At 42.4% G+C, this 13,108-nt stretch overlaps 1 protein-coding gene across 5 annotated transcripts in view; it reads right to left on the bottom strand.

Moving 5' to 3' along the window:
- gria3b (glutamate receptor, ionotropic, AMPA 3b) overlaps nt 1-13,108 on the bottom strand; it is an 86,808-nt gene that overhangs the window by 72,353 nt on the left and 1,347 nt on the right. The gene's annotated exons all lie outside the window — the stretch shown is intronic.

The raw sequence follows: 13,108 nt of genomic DNA, 5'->3' as shown, positions 1-13,108 counted from the left end.
AGAATTCATTTAGTTTGAACATTTATTGACACATGCCATATGATAAGGTGCATGAACACCTGAAATCACAGCTGACTGCAGGAGAGAGGAGAACCATTTTATAGTTTGGCTGCGGCACGTTGATTGGCTGCTGGAGAATGAGGTGAAATGTAATAGGTTAAAGAGAACGCCTGTGATGAGCTGATTATATGCAGCTGCGGAGTGAATGTATATACACCCAGTCTTCCTGAAAGAACTTGCGCTGTAAATAATTTAAATCTTGAGAAAAAAGATAAATAACACAAATTTAAATTGCCCCACAAATAATAAATAAACACATTAGCCATATTACCATGGGAAATGGGGACACAGCAATTTACCTATACAGTGCAAGGCTATCTACTGTATTTGAATGACAAAAGATGACACTCACCTTAAAATGTCCTTTGTATATTTCTATTTGTCTTAACTGTCGGAACTTGTCCAGGCATCTTAAGTGGGAGTGGACTTAAATCCTTAACTCAAGGTGTAGAACAATTAAGTTATCAAGCCAATTGCATTACTTACTACAACTTGAATTTAGTTTGAAGTCAATTAACGCAGAAATCAGAGTTCAAATGACACACAATATTAAGTTGATGTAATTACCAACATTATTACGTCAACACAACTTATAAATTAATGTTTGCAACTTCAAATGTTTATCTAAATCAATTAACTCACATTTTTATCTTGCAACCATGCATTTAATTAAGTGGAGGTGAAAGGTCGCCTGAATTCGTTTTTAGAGTGTAGATACTTTCCAAGGTTTGACATAATGAATTGTGCTACTTTTAAAGCAAGCAACGATGTTTTCAAATATGTAATCAAAAAGCTCCTCAAAAACACTATCGAAGCAGTTCCTGCCGTTGCTACGTTAGTTCAAACAGTAACAACGGATGCATGTCAATTTAAATAAATACAACTATTTTTTAAATCAATAAAATAATTTTCTAAATCCATAAAAGCCTTTAAATGAATATTGGGAGTCATGTCGTTACTTTGTCGAGAATGTGGCCATGTAATAAGCGGGATAATGTGCACATTGCACATTGCATAATGTGCCTTCATGCCGATCTAGATCCCTCCGCTTCCTGATCGGCCTGTCGGTGTTCTTTTCCCCATAATGACCGCGTCGCTGCACATTATCCCTTACATATGATTATATAGAGTCATTATTCATTTGTTTTAAACCAGGAGGCGCAAAAGCTTGCCTCGGGGAGGGAGAAAAAGAGCCACAGCGGAGAATAAACAGAAGGGCAACCATGGCAACCATGCAAGGGAAGTCTTCTTTGCTGCTTTTGTGGCAGACTACAGTGCCACTTACAGGCCTGGCATATGTACTACAGCGTCTCCAGCGCTTTTGAGCAGCAATGGCCGGACGTGGCCCAACCTCTCATTCCCCTGATAGGTCCCCTTTAAGGTTTAATCAGCCTTGGAAGTGAGAGTTGAAACACCAGGGAAGGAGAGAGTTTAACATGTCGGACCACCAGAACAAACATTCAAACTGTTGCTGTCAGAAGCAGTCAGGGTCTGCCTTCACAACAAACAAGGACGATTAGCTCTGCTGGATCACAGGAAACAGTTCACTTTAGGACTCAATGAAGGGATGCCGTTAAAGAAAGGCGACATGAGAAGGAAATGTCAGCAATCTCACAGAGAAATACTTTCAGAAGATGCATATAAATAATTCCCCTTGGGTAGAGATTTTTGGTGATATTTCAGATAGAGACTGCCGCTCCAAACTGGCTTGTTTTGTTTCCAATTGTACGCAGCAGGGTAAATACCTGGCATTGAGAACCTAGGTGGTTGCTGTTCTTATTCGGATGATTGAGAAAAAAACAAGCAACCGTTTTGGATGTCTGGTGGGTACATTTATTCCTCCATCACCGTCAAAACACTGGATTGTTTTTCCTGCCCTACTTCAGTCTTACTAGTTTCTGTTTTCTCTTTTACTAATCTGCAAGACAGAGCAGCGAGGAGTCTTGAAAACATTTTTTCTAGTTAGAGTGCCAACCATCTGAGTTTAATTCTTCCTGACTGGTTGTTTCTGTCCTTTGGGGAGACCTCTGATCTGCATGTCTTGTGTATGTTTACATGCAAAGCCAAGAGTGTGCCGCACAGGGCCACCGAGAGGGGATGACAATCTGCCACTCTCACGATGGTCCACTTACTGCGCGTGTAAACTAAGCCTCTGCCCCCGGTGTCACTAATCAAATTGCAAGTCACATTTCATATCCTACAGTATACCGATGAAACAAATCTAGCCGAGGGATTTGCATTGTATAGCTTGATTATAGAGCTGCATTTTAAAACAGCGCCTCTCTAGGTAGGACAAGACTCTCCCAGCTCTTTGCCAGAAGAATAAAAGAATACGTCAAAGAGGAAGGGAGACGGAACCAGTTGGTTAACTTTGAAGACATCACTTAAATAATTCCCTCTCCTTCTCAGACTGATTCACGGTTAAGTATGTATAGTCCAGTGCCACTTTTCATCTTATTAGTGCCCTTGCTGAGATGGCGCTCCGTCCCTGAATGATAATGTTGGAGGTAGTAGAGAGGGACAGAGATGGAAAACAGAGAGCTCTGACAGTGACTGAGCTGTCATCGTATATACGCCAGGGCCTTGGCATATGAACCCTTGAATATGCCCTTACTCACCTTGCTTTGATAAAGTACATTTCCCCTCAATCACGATTCTCAGCAAGGGGCTTCATTCATTCAGACATTTTATAGAGTTTCTTGAAGAGAAGAGCAAAAGTTCTCTCGCATTTGATGAAACGATGGATTCTCTGTGGACCTTCCATTGTCTGGATAAGTGCTGGGCACTTACGACAATAAGAAGAAATTAGGTTTAATTTGGGGCCTGTCTGATATCTTGTCTGCTGTGTTCACTGTGCTGCAATGCAGTCAGACCAAGTTCGAGGTTTAACAGTATCATGAGATAAAAAGAAAAACTCATAAAGTGGATCACAATGGCTTACTGATGAAAAGCATACGTACTGCAAAGTCATTTAATTTCTAAGAGATCAACACAAACAAATATTATTTTGTTTTAATTAAATGGTAACCAAAAAACAATATATATATATATATATATATATATATATATATAGCCTCAAAACTCACTTTAAACAGATTTCATTTAAATTAATTTCAGCCAGAGGAAAAGGAGGTTTATTACAAGAATCTACTTTAAAGCACAACCAACACATTTATTTGGAGGTAAAACCAAAAGTGAGCGTAATGGGGATGATAATCTTCTATCACACAGTTAAGCTATGAGTTCATATATGGCAAGAACACTAGGACAAACTTCAAGCAGGAAGTTGGGCTGTGAGCTGTGATGGAACCTCATTCTTTCTTTCAAATAAATCTGACTAGCCTGTCATTTATTTCGTATTCATTTTGTGCTAAAAAAATCTTCTGCATTAAGAAACGTTTCATTGTCCCTAAATATGATATTCAGTTACAGGGCATCCTAGGGCTACAACGCTTAACTCTGAGTCAAACCCCTGATATTGGGAGTGAAATGTTCACAGATTTTTCAAAAACTTCGGCCACTTGAGAGCAATTTCCAAACTTAAGCTTCTTTGTGCATAAAAGACCCAAAGTCTATCCCCTTACAGCTCAGGGATAGCACTTGGTACAGCAGCAGCTGCAATATAATGGGCAAGAGGAAAACACATGGGACAAAGAAGAAAAAAAGAAGAAGAAAGCAAGAGAACTGACGCCTCTGTGCCCTTGGTTTAGGAAAGGTATGCTAGTCATTCAAAGAGTCCATTAACAGTAGACAGAGCAGGGTGCTATGTGGCTTCAACCATTCACACCGATTGTCTGTTCCTTTATGGTCGGTTAATTTGGAACTGGAAATCATGCTACTTCTGGCCACTGTCCATTGCTGGTCTTCTTTTCAATACAGCTCATCGACATAGGAGTATACATAGAAACTCACAAACCCTTGACTAGCATATTCTTAACAATCCTCCTTAGAAGAAAATATAAAGGGTTTTCTGCGGTGGTATGTACTTACAATCCAGTGCACATCACACACAGGCATACACAAACACAGCGGTAGGTCACGTCATTTCCCGATCTCCAGCACTGTGCCTCTATCCGCCACTATTCCCTCCTCTCATAAACATAACCAAGCCACTGAACTCCCGCAATCCTTTTTCATCATATTCTAGCACTGTCAGGGCTGCAAAGGGCACCGGCATCTGAGAGAAGCTTTCCATTGAGGCCTTTGGAATGGATTCACTCCAAACGGCCTTTTCATTCTGCAGCTGCGATGGATTAGCTGTGTCATGGGTCCAGATGAGGTTTGCCTTCCTGATCTGCACACCACGCCGGGGAAAATAAAACCACGGCACCGAGATAAAGAAAGCAGGAAAAAACGAAATGAAGGGACAGAAATCGCGCCGGCGGCAACCCAATGGTCGATGATAGAGAACTTCAATATTTCATCACACAGTCATGCATGGACACACAAACACGGACATCGGCCTGGGAGCAAACGCCCACAGGTTTTATGAAGCCATGTGTGAAATGGCAAGAGCCTCACAACAGCACTCTCCGAATTAACCATTGGAGGGAGAAACAGAGGAGGGCCATGGATGAGCGAGCACATCATGTTCACTTAATTCTCACTCGTGGGGATAGTGAGCACTAAAGACAGGAGAACCCGCAGTGAGACGCGAGTCAAGTAAGATATCACCACTGCGTCACAATTAAGTATTTTCCTCGCTCACACCTACTCAAACATCTTCTTAATCCGAGTTGGAAAAACCGACAGACAGCAATGGCTACCACCTCATTTATGACCAAACAGCAACATAAGAAAAACAAGTTGGAAGTAGACAACAACCGAAAAGTCCCACGCACATGGGATTCTGATTCTGCCCTTTTCAACACTCATTCAGATTACATTAATCTTGTGCATTCAATGTAAATCAAAGGAATATATTGGCCGCTTGTTATGGTGACAACCCAGATATAAGTGATTCGAGTGGCCTTGGTTTGCTCCTCAGGCCTGCCAGAAGTTATTTCTGCATCGTTGTCATGAGCAGTTTGTTCCGACACATCAACAGATCGGGCTCTGGCATTGCGTGGGTCGTCAATATGCAACTGCAATCACAGATGCCGTAATTGTCCATAACCCCCCCAGTTTCCAGATGTGTAGGTCTGCATTATGTCTCTCATTGCATAAGATGTGTTTCATTTGAACCACAGAGGCTATTCATTGCACCTCATGTCGTATTTGCATCAATTTATCACTCCAAGGAATATGCTAATAACTTCCTCTCTTGCTTCTCTCCTTCAGCCTGTATGCTAGAGTGCCCGTACACTAGTTTCACAAGGTTATGATGCTCCAGTGGCCCGGCGACTGTAAACTGTCACAGGCAATCAGTCATGATGGAGCCCTTGTTTCTGCACAGACATGCAGCTTTGGCAGGGCTCTGCTAGCGACCGCCTCTTTTAAAACAGGCCAGAAACGTGTGGATCAATCTGCTCAGTCGGCAGACGGAGAGCTCGAAGATGGAAGCCCCGTCGCACTGTGATCCAATATTTACTAGTTGGGAGAATACATCGTGACACTCCCTGTTGATGTTTTGTATTCATCACAACGCCGCCCTGATGTCCTCTTCATTTTTGCCTGTCTTTAGCGCAGAAATCACTCTCCGCCACACACACACAGAGGGGAACCCAGACAATAAACAGCTGATAACGCAGTCCAAGTGGACCGACAAGATTAGACAGCATAGGTGCCAATTAATGCTTTTCTCTGCGCTCTTCAGCAATGATAAAAGGCTCAAAAGTGTTTTCTTTCATAAGCCGTTTGACCTTGGATAGGACAATGCAGTCAGCAGCTCCTTTTGAGGAGGACTTAGAATTCCCTCTTTTTCTTTTGCACCCAGTGAAGCCAGGCCAATGCCGTAACTTCCGATGAGGCACGATGCGGATGTGCTATTCCAGCTCAAGTAGGGGATTACTGATTAAGTGATTACGGGTATTGTAGGGGAGTCTAGAGAACGGCCAATAGCTGGCTGGCTGACTGTGACTGCAGCGGCTGCGGGAACATGGCTGTAATGGGCTTTGAGGGAGAGATTAAATATATATAAAGGGAGAAATATAGAAATGAGAAGGACAGAGAGGGGGTGTTAAAGTAAAAAAAAACGCTGACTGCAATGTGAGAGATCTCTGCATGAGATAAAAAAGCTTTTCTTCATCTATACCTGTTCCATCCCTGCCCATTCACAACCGGTGCGTGAGGGTAAATGACATTTTCAAATAAAAAGAAATCTCTGTCACAAACAAATTGCACTCTCCTTGAGAGGTTTTGTTCATTGAGAAAACTAAATGGGAAGCAGCCATCACATGGAGCCGAGCTGCTGGCAGACCTGGCCTGATGCACCTGAGATGAATAGATCACAATGGCAGTTTGCCGCCCCCTGTTCCTTTTACTTAAAATGCACCCCATGTGCAGGCTTTTTCTTATCATAAACAGTTTTTCCTCGCACAGAGCGAGGCAGCAAATGTGTCTAATGCGCCACCAAGATTTTGTGTCTCCTCCTGTGCGGTCCCTCGTAGTGTTTATCGTTTGCTTTTTATATGGCCAGCCAGCTACTCTTGTTCATCACAACGCAGCGCTGATATCATCTTCAATAAGGGAACACAGACTTCGCCTGTCATTGTTGACTTATAGTCCAGAACCCACCCTATTATTTGAACAGTGGTGCGCAGCATAGATGGGCTGTCATGTTGCATCACGTCTGCTCACAAAAAACACGACTTGATCTACGCTTTGCATTCATGGGTTTGTCATAAAGCTCACATATGGGTCAGTGGTGCACAAATTATTCTTCAACCTATTCTTGGTTGGTTGCCTAATGGTTACATCAGGGGTTTTATTGCTCAGCTATGGCGTGAATTGTTTTTTTTATAGATATGGTAATTGTATTGTGGAAGGTTTCAGAGCCATCATGGATGTCCCTTATACATGTAAAGCATTTCCAGCAGTACCAGAACAATTGTGCATTACATAGAAAGCCTTAGTTATCATGCCAAGACAACACTCTGTTCAATATTGTATGTTGGCTGTTTGTTTGAAATAACTGCATGTTGTAGGCCGGGTGATGATATCTTCAGGGTGCCATGGCAGTCCATTCAAAATCATTTCACCTTAATCCCTATTCTCACATGCAATTCATCACACTTGCCTGTACACATTGAGCAGATAGATAAAGGAAATCAATAGGAAATCCAAAGACCCCAACATCCCCACAATAGGGCTGAACACACCACAAACGATTGATAACTATCAGGGCTGGGGAAATCTTTAAAAATACAGGGTTATATGTGTGATTTACTTATCTTTTAAATAAAAAAATGTGTCCCTATGCTGGCTTCATTTTTGGTACTCTGGAGCTGCTGCAGTGGCCAAATGCCCAGTGTTTGTGAAAGATATATGGAGATTTGAAGCCACCACAGCAGCACGGGAGGATAGCTGTTGTTTTATCAAATAACGACTGCCAGCGTCATTGATTCCAAGACAAATAACACCCCGACAGCAACACTTCTCCTCAGGTAAGGTTTAAGAGGATCTTTTGATATTCCGATTAAAAATGCATTGTGTTGAATCTGCCTCCGAGTGTTCTATGTTTCCTAGTCTGAATCTCATTACTGCTTCAGTGGTGTGCCTACTTATAAATAAATAAATAAATAAATAAATGAAAACACAGCAGAGGGCATCTCAGGGCCAGGAAATGATGTCAAAATTATATTTCATTTTAAGGTTTGGCTTTCGGAATATTTTCAGCCTTTTATGTGTTTGCCTTATGTGACCACAACAAACAATTCAAGCCCTAGCAGGGATGCCAGCAAGACTTCAAGAAAATTATACAAAATGAATTCATCTGTACTTAATTTTAAGACATGCACTGTTTTGCTCTTATGTTGTAGCAATTAGCACTTGTAAAAGCAAGTAATAGTGTTTATAAAAAACATGATATAAACTCAGCCAGACAGTTTTCCGCCTGAGTCAGATTTGAACATGTGACTTTCTCTGCCTCGTACTGTTTTTTTTTATTAATCTGAGCAACGCTGTCAATCACTGGCTTCTGCTGACGTCCTGCTTCTCTCAGAGGGTTTCCTGGTCCCAGAGCATGTAACCTCATCAGGGGCCGTTACTGTAGCGCTCATCTGAGGCCCCACACACACCCACCTCGACAGACCTCTGAGACCGCCTGGCCTCCAGTTCACACCATTACGTTACTCCACAGTAGCTCGTGTTTCTCTCAGAGGCTTTTGCACAGTCATGGTGCTCATCAAAATACGCTCATTTATTCATGGCATTCCAGAGAAATCCTAGCCTCAAAGATGGCAAATCACGTTTGCACAAAGACACAGGGTGAGCGAACAACATTTGTTTACCATGACCTTTACTTTGGATGAACGATGAAGTGTATCATGGGAGCTTTGGTACAAAAACACTGAGATATAAAGCAGAACATTTTTTAAGGAGGGAGATGGGATCTGTCTATATACCATGTGTGACTGCATATGCCTACAGTGTGTTTGAGTGTGACTCTTGTGCACACACACGCATGCACATGGCTATGCATCGATAAATAAACCTCCATCTGTGTCTCACAACACAGCTGGACTGAGATGGCATGTCCCAGCACAACCCTCATAGCCCGGAGAAGTGGCTCTCTGTCATTCACTCGCACACTTAAGTACACACACACACTCTCCATATATAAACTCAAACATCCTTTAGTCCAATTATTTTACCTCTTGCTTTCTCTTACTGCAGTCTTCCTCTCTATCCTCCGACTACTTAATTCCTCTGCTCTGTCCCATGTTACCCCGGTCACACCATTCAAGCTGAGTTACAGCCTGCAAGGACGAAAGAAGTGTGGCACTAGTACAATCACCTGAGGAGCTTCTCTCGACCATAGCCTTTATTTGTCAGGTCCATGCGCTGCAAAAAAAACCTCCCGCCTGTCGCTTTGTTTACCATCCAACACACCAACAACAGCCCCAAAACTATACACAACAATACACCCGAAGATTTGGTAAGGGCCCTTTTCCTCTGTGCTTCACAACATATGCCATTTGCCAGTCATAGCGTGGGCCGCTGGTGCAAAGAGACTGTTGGTGTTTCTGGGCAACATGTGCAAAGCTAGCACTCTCAGGGTGGGCGTAAAGGTCATCGAACAAGACGTCTCCAAGAATGTTTTGTGTCTAGACAAAAAAGAGTGCACTATAATATTGAGGGCTTATGGTAATGCCAGTCAATTAAGTTGATTTCCCAAGTCTACATACAAGCGAGTATTCTTCCTGACTGTTGAATGAAACGCCCTGGACTCCAAACATTTTCTGTCCTGACATTGCTCACAGATTATCACGGTTTACTTTTTCTTAAGCACACAAAGTATGTGAGATAATGATTTTTTTTCAGGCCGATGCTTCACACTGACAAAACAGCAGCGGAAATGTCTAGCATCAGATCATCAGTTGTTAAAGGACACATATGCAATTTTCTAAAAATATACTGGTCCCCTTTGTTGACAAAAGTTAGAATGGAAGATTAATGCCATTCTTATAACTGTACATTAAAGGTGGGGTAGGTAAGTTTGAGAAACCAGCTCGAGATACACCTTTTGTTATATTCCATGGAATGCTTTTAACATCCCGATAGCAATGAATATCTTAAGTGCTTTGACAACAAATCCATACAAAAATGTCATCTGTGGAAGCCGTAGCCCTGTAAAAAGCACGACCAATCATTTGAGCCGGCCCGGCTAAAATAACTGGATGGCCTACCTGCCTGTCAGCCTTCCATCTGTGCACAAACTTATCTCGTGCCCTCATTGGTCATGTGCGCGTTCGTGTGTGATGGAGGAGGGGCTCTGTAAAGAAGTAGCAGATTTCTTCCGGCTGTGTATTTTCTAATTCTAGCGCACTCGAGCTGGTTTCTCCAAAATTACCTACCCCACCTTTAAATATGAAGCCTCAGCTAGCAAAAGGTTAGTTTAGCTTAGCATAAAGACTTGAAACGGGCAGAAACAGCTAGCCTTTTTCTGTCCAGAGGTAACAAAAAATATCTACTGTATAAGCGTCTCTAAAGCTTAAAGATTAACAAGTTATAACGTCTTCTTTCTAAGTTAAATGTGGTTCATACAGACAAAAGGAGCAATACGTATTGAACGTTAACGATTTAACGTGCATACAAATAGTAAATTGCTGTGAAAAATCGAAGACGCGTTCATTCATACTGGACCATATTATATTTAACGCCTACTTTCCAACAATTGCAAATATGTTTAGACCTTGAATACCCCAAACTAAAATGCTTTTTGAGGGGACCTTGCAACTGTAGAAAAGGTGGGAGACGGTGGCTAAAATGTGCGGCCAAAAAAAGCATCTGCTACTGCCAGGGTTTAAAGACCTGAAGGATTCGATGAAGGAGGGGAAGGCACATGTAATAGGGCTGGCAGAGGGGACACACACCATTAGCCTAATGACAGAATGAGCAATGAGGAATAGGGAGATGAGATTCAAAAGCCAAGCATTGCAAAATGTGCCTTTAACAGGAATCACGGCGAGTAATCTAATACATAGCGTGGCAAAGAAAGGCGGAGGGGGGGCTTGATGTTTTCTTCGCCTCAGGTAAAGTAAGAAGAAGAAGGGTAAACAGAAGAGAAAAGATGGCAGTGTCATTAAGTTGGCTAGCCGTGACCATCAGGAACATTAATGCTGTCTACTTTGCTTTCTTCAAACCGGAACTCTTTTCTTTGAACTCCTGTCTTCTTTGTGAGTGCACCTGACTCCGAGTTTCCACAGCTATTATGGACCCTGCATAGGTAATTACACATTTCACAATTTCTGATGTCACTTCAAAGCAACAACAGCCGTGCCACCAAAGCACACACCATGCCTCTGCAGTACAAAGCCCAGCCTTAAGGATTACTGAAGCCACACATTGTTTTGCTGCCGGCCACTAATTCAATTAATGGCATATGGTTTTTAAGCTGACTTGAAAGAAATTCTTCTCACACGGGACTGTCCCTTCATCACACATAAGGATTTCCATGTTTTGTTTCTAAAAAGGAAATAAACGGCAGCGAGTTTAATTAGAATTACTGTATGCACATCCCCTTGTTTCTCCGCCTCTTATTATATTACTTTTAGAGGGTGTAAAGCAATTGAGGGGGAGTGATCTACACGATGAGTCAGAGCAGAACTTTGGCAGTGTTCGTCCCAGAGTAAAGGGAGAGTGCACACTAAAGCAGAACATCCCCTTAAGGAAGATAACCAAATGCCGTCATTTCAACTTCTATGCATGGCCTTAGGCAGCCAGAATTCATCTTAATTTGAACTATGAAGCTTGCCTCAAAATAGATGTACTCCTCAAACATGCATGAATGCCACTCTTGAAAAAAACACAAGTTCAGATCGCCCTGTCATAAAATAGATGTGCGCTACTGCTGACTAAGGTCTGACTCACACACATGGGGCTATTGATGACGGAGGAGATTTGAATGTCCACTAAATAATTGTGACAGTTTGCAGAACAAACAACAACGCTGACAAACAAACATTTTAGAACACAAGAGGTCCTCAGTCACCAGAGTCAAAGACTCAAAGGCCTGGAAGTCAGCAGATAAGTGATATATAATAAGCGTCATCTCTATTTTGTTCGCTACATTGGTCGAGACAATCTGAGGTGCTTATGGACTGTTGTGAGCGCAGCATGAGCTGTCTGTGGTGTGGAGCGCAGCATGACGAGAGTCTCCTGGCACTACTTTAAAAAAAAAGTCTTAGATCATACATTACAAAAATCAGTTTTGAAACGGTCTCTCTCAGAGTTTGTTGATTGTTTCACAATGAATAATTGGATTTTTTTAGTATAGAACTTCTTCCTTTATAATGTAGAAGGTTAACATGCCGAACTAAGGAGAAATTTCACGCAGAGCAGATTATTAATATGCACATCAAAGCAAGAGAGAGGCTCTATCCTAACATTATAATACCATTTGACAATCGCTCTCCTATTTTTGCATCATTGAGCAATGCATTTATTTTGAGCATTGGTTACTCTGCATCATTCACAGCTCACAGTGTTCTAGTATAAGAAGTTCAAGGCAGGCCTGAGACAGTGCTCTTGATGGAGATGGTAAGACGTGGCAGTGAGAAAAAGAAACGGGGCCACGGCTCCCACAGGAGCTACTTCCTCACACTGAAGCTCTGTCTGCCCCTGAATTTAATTAGATTCTGATATCAAGCCTTTTTGTACTATGCTTCCCTTCCTCTTCAACATGCGTGAAATTGCACTGCACTATCTATTATTTATTCACTCTCATTTGCTTATTGTTTCTTATGGATGCCTTCGTTAGGGCACTTGCAGCTCTGCTGCCTGTGATATGACGCTGTGCTTTATCTCTCTCGCTGCGCAGACCCACCTCCTCTGCAGGTCTGAGCGCAACTCATTTGCTGCCGATGGTTGGGGAGCTATGGATTTTTCCCCCCTTCCACCCAATGACAGCACTGTGAGATGCTATGAGGGCTGGGTGCTAATGAGCTGAGTCTGCAATGCTGGGGAGATGCTCTGTAACACAGGGGGAGTCAGAGGACGGGCAGGGGATGCTCATGCACATGGAGAGTCAGAGGGGCCATTATGACCGTGCCTCACAGGGGTTAGAGAGACTCAATCGCACCAGTCAGTGTGTCTCTAAAGCCGGCCATTCAACACAGCCCAACTCATCTTTTTAAATGACATCACAAAATGGAATGCCTGACTATTTCTTCCCCTTTTGCCCATTTTAGGAAACTGCAGCCAATGGGGGACGTAACAAAAAGGGTTGTTTGTTGGATCAGACACTGCAGTTGCACCATGGGATCGAATATAAATAATGGCACACATGAAGAGGGAAACGTGTCATATATTATATCTACTGCACCAATGGAAATCCTCTCTTCTTGAATAGTCCAAAGTTTATGGTGAAAAAAAAGATATTTATAAATCACAGTTATACAATCCACATCCAATTTTGCTCCATAACTCATGAACTCCTCTGGTGCTG

The sequence above is a fragment of the Gymnodraco acuticeps genome, unplaced genomic scaffold (genome assembly GCF_902827175.1).
Source record: "Gymnodraco acuticeps unplaced genomic scaffold, fGymAcu1.1, whole genome shotgun sequence".
NCBI lineage: Eukaryota > Metazoa > Chordata > Actinopteri > Perciformes > Bathydraconidae > Gymnodraco > Gymnodraco acuticeps.
Note: the sequence above shows the minus strand (reverse complement) of the source record. Positions and strands in the feature narration are given on the sequence as shown.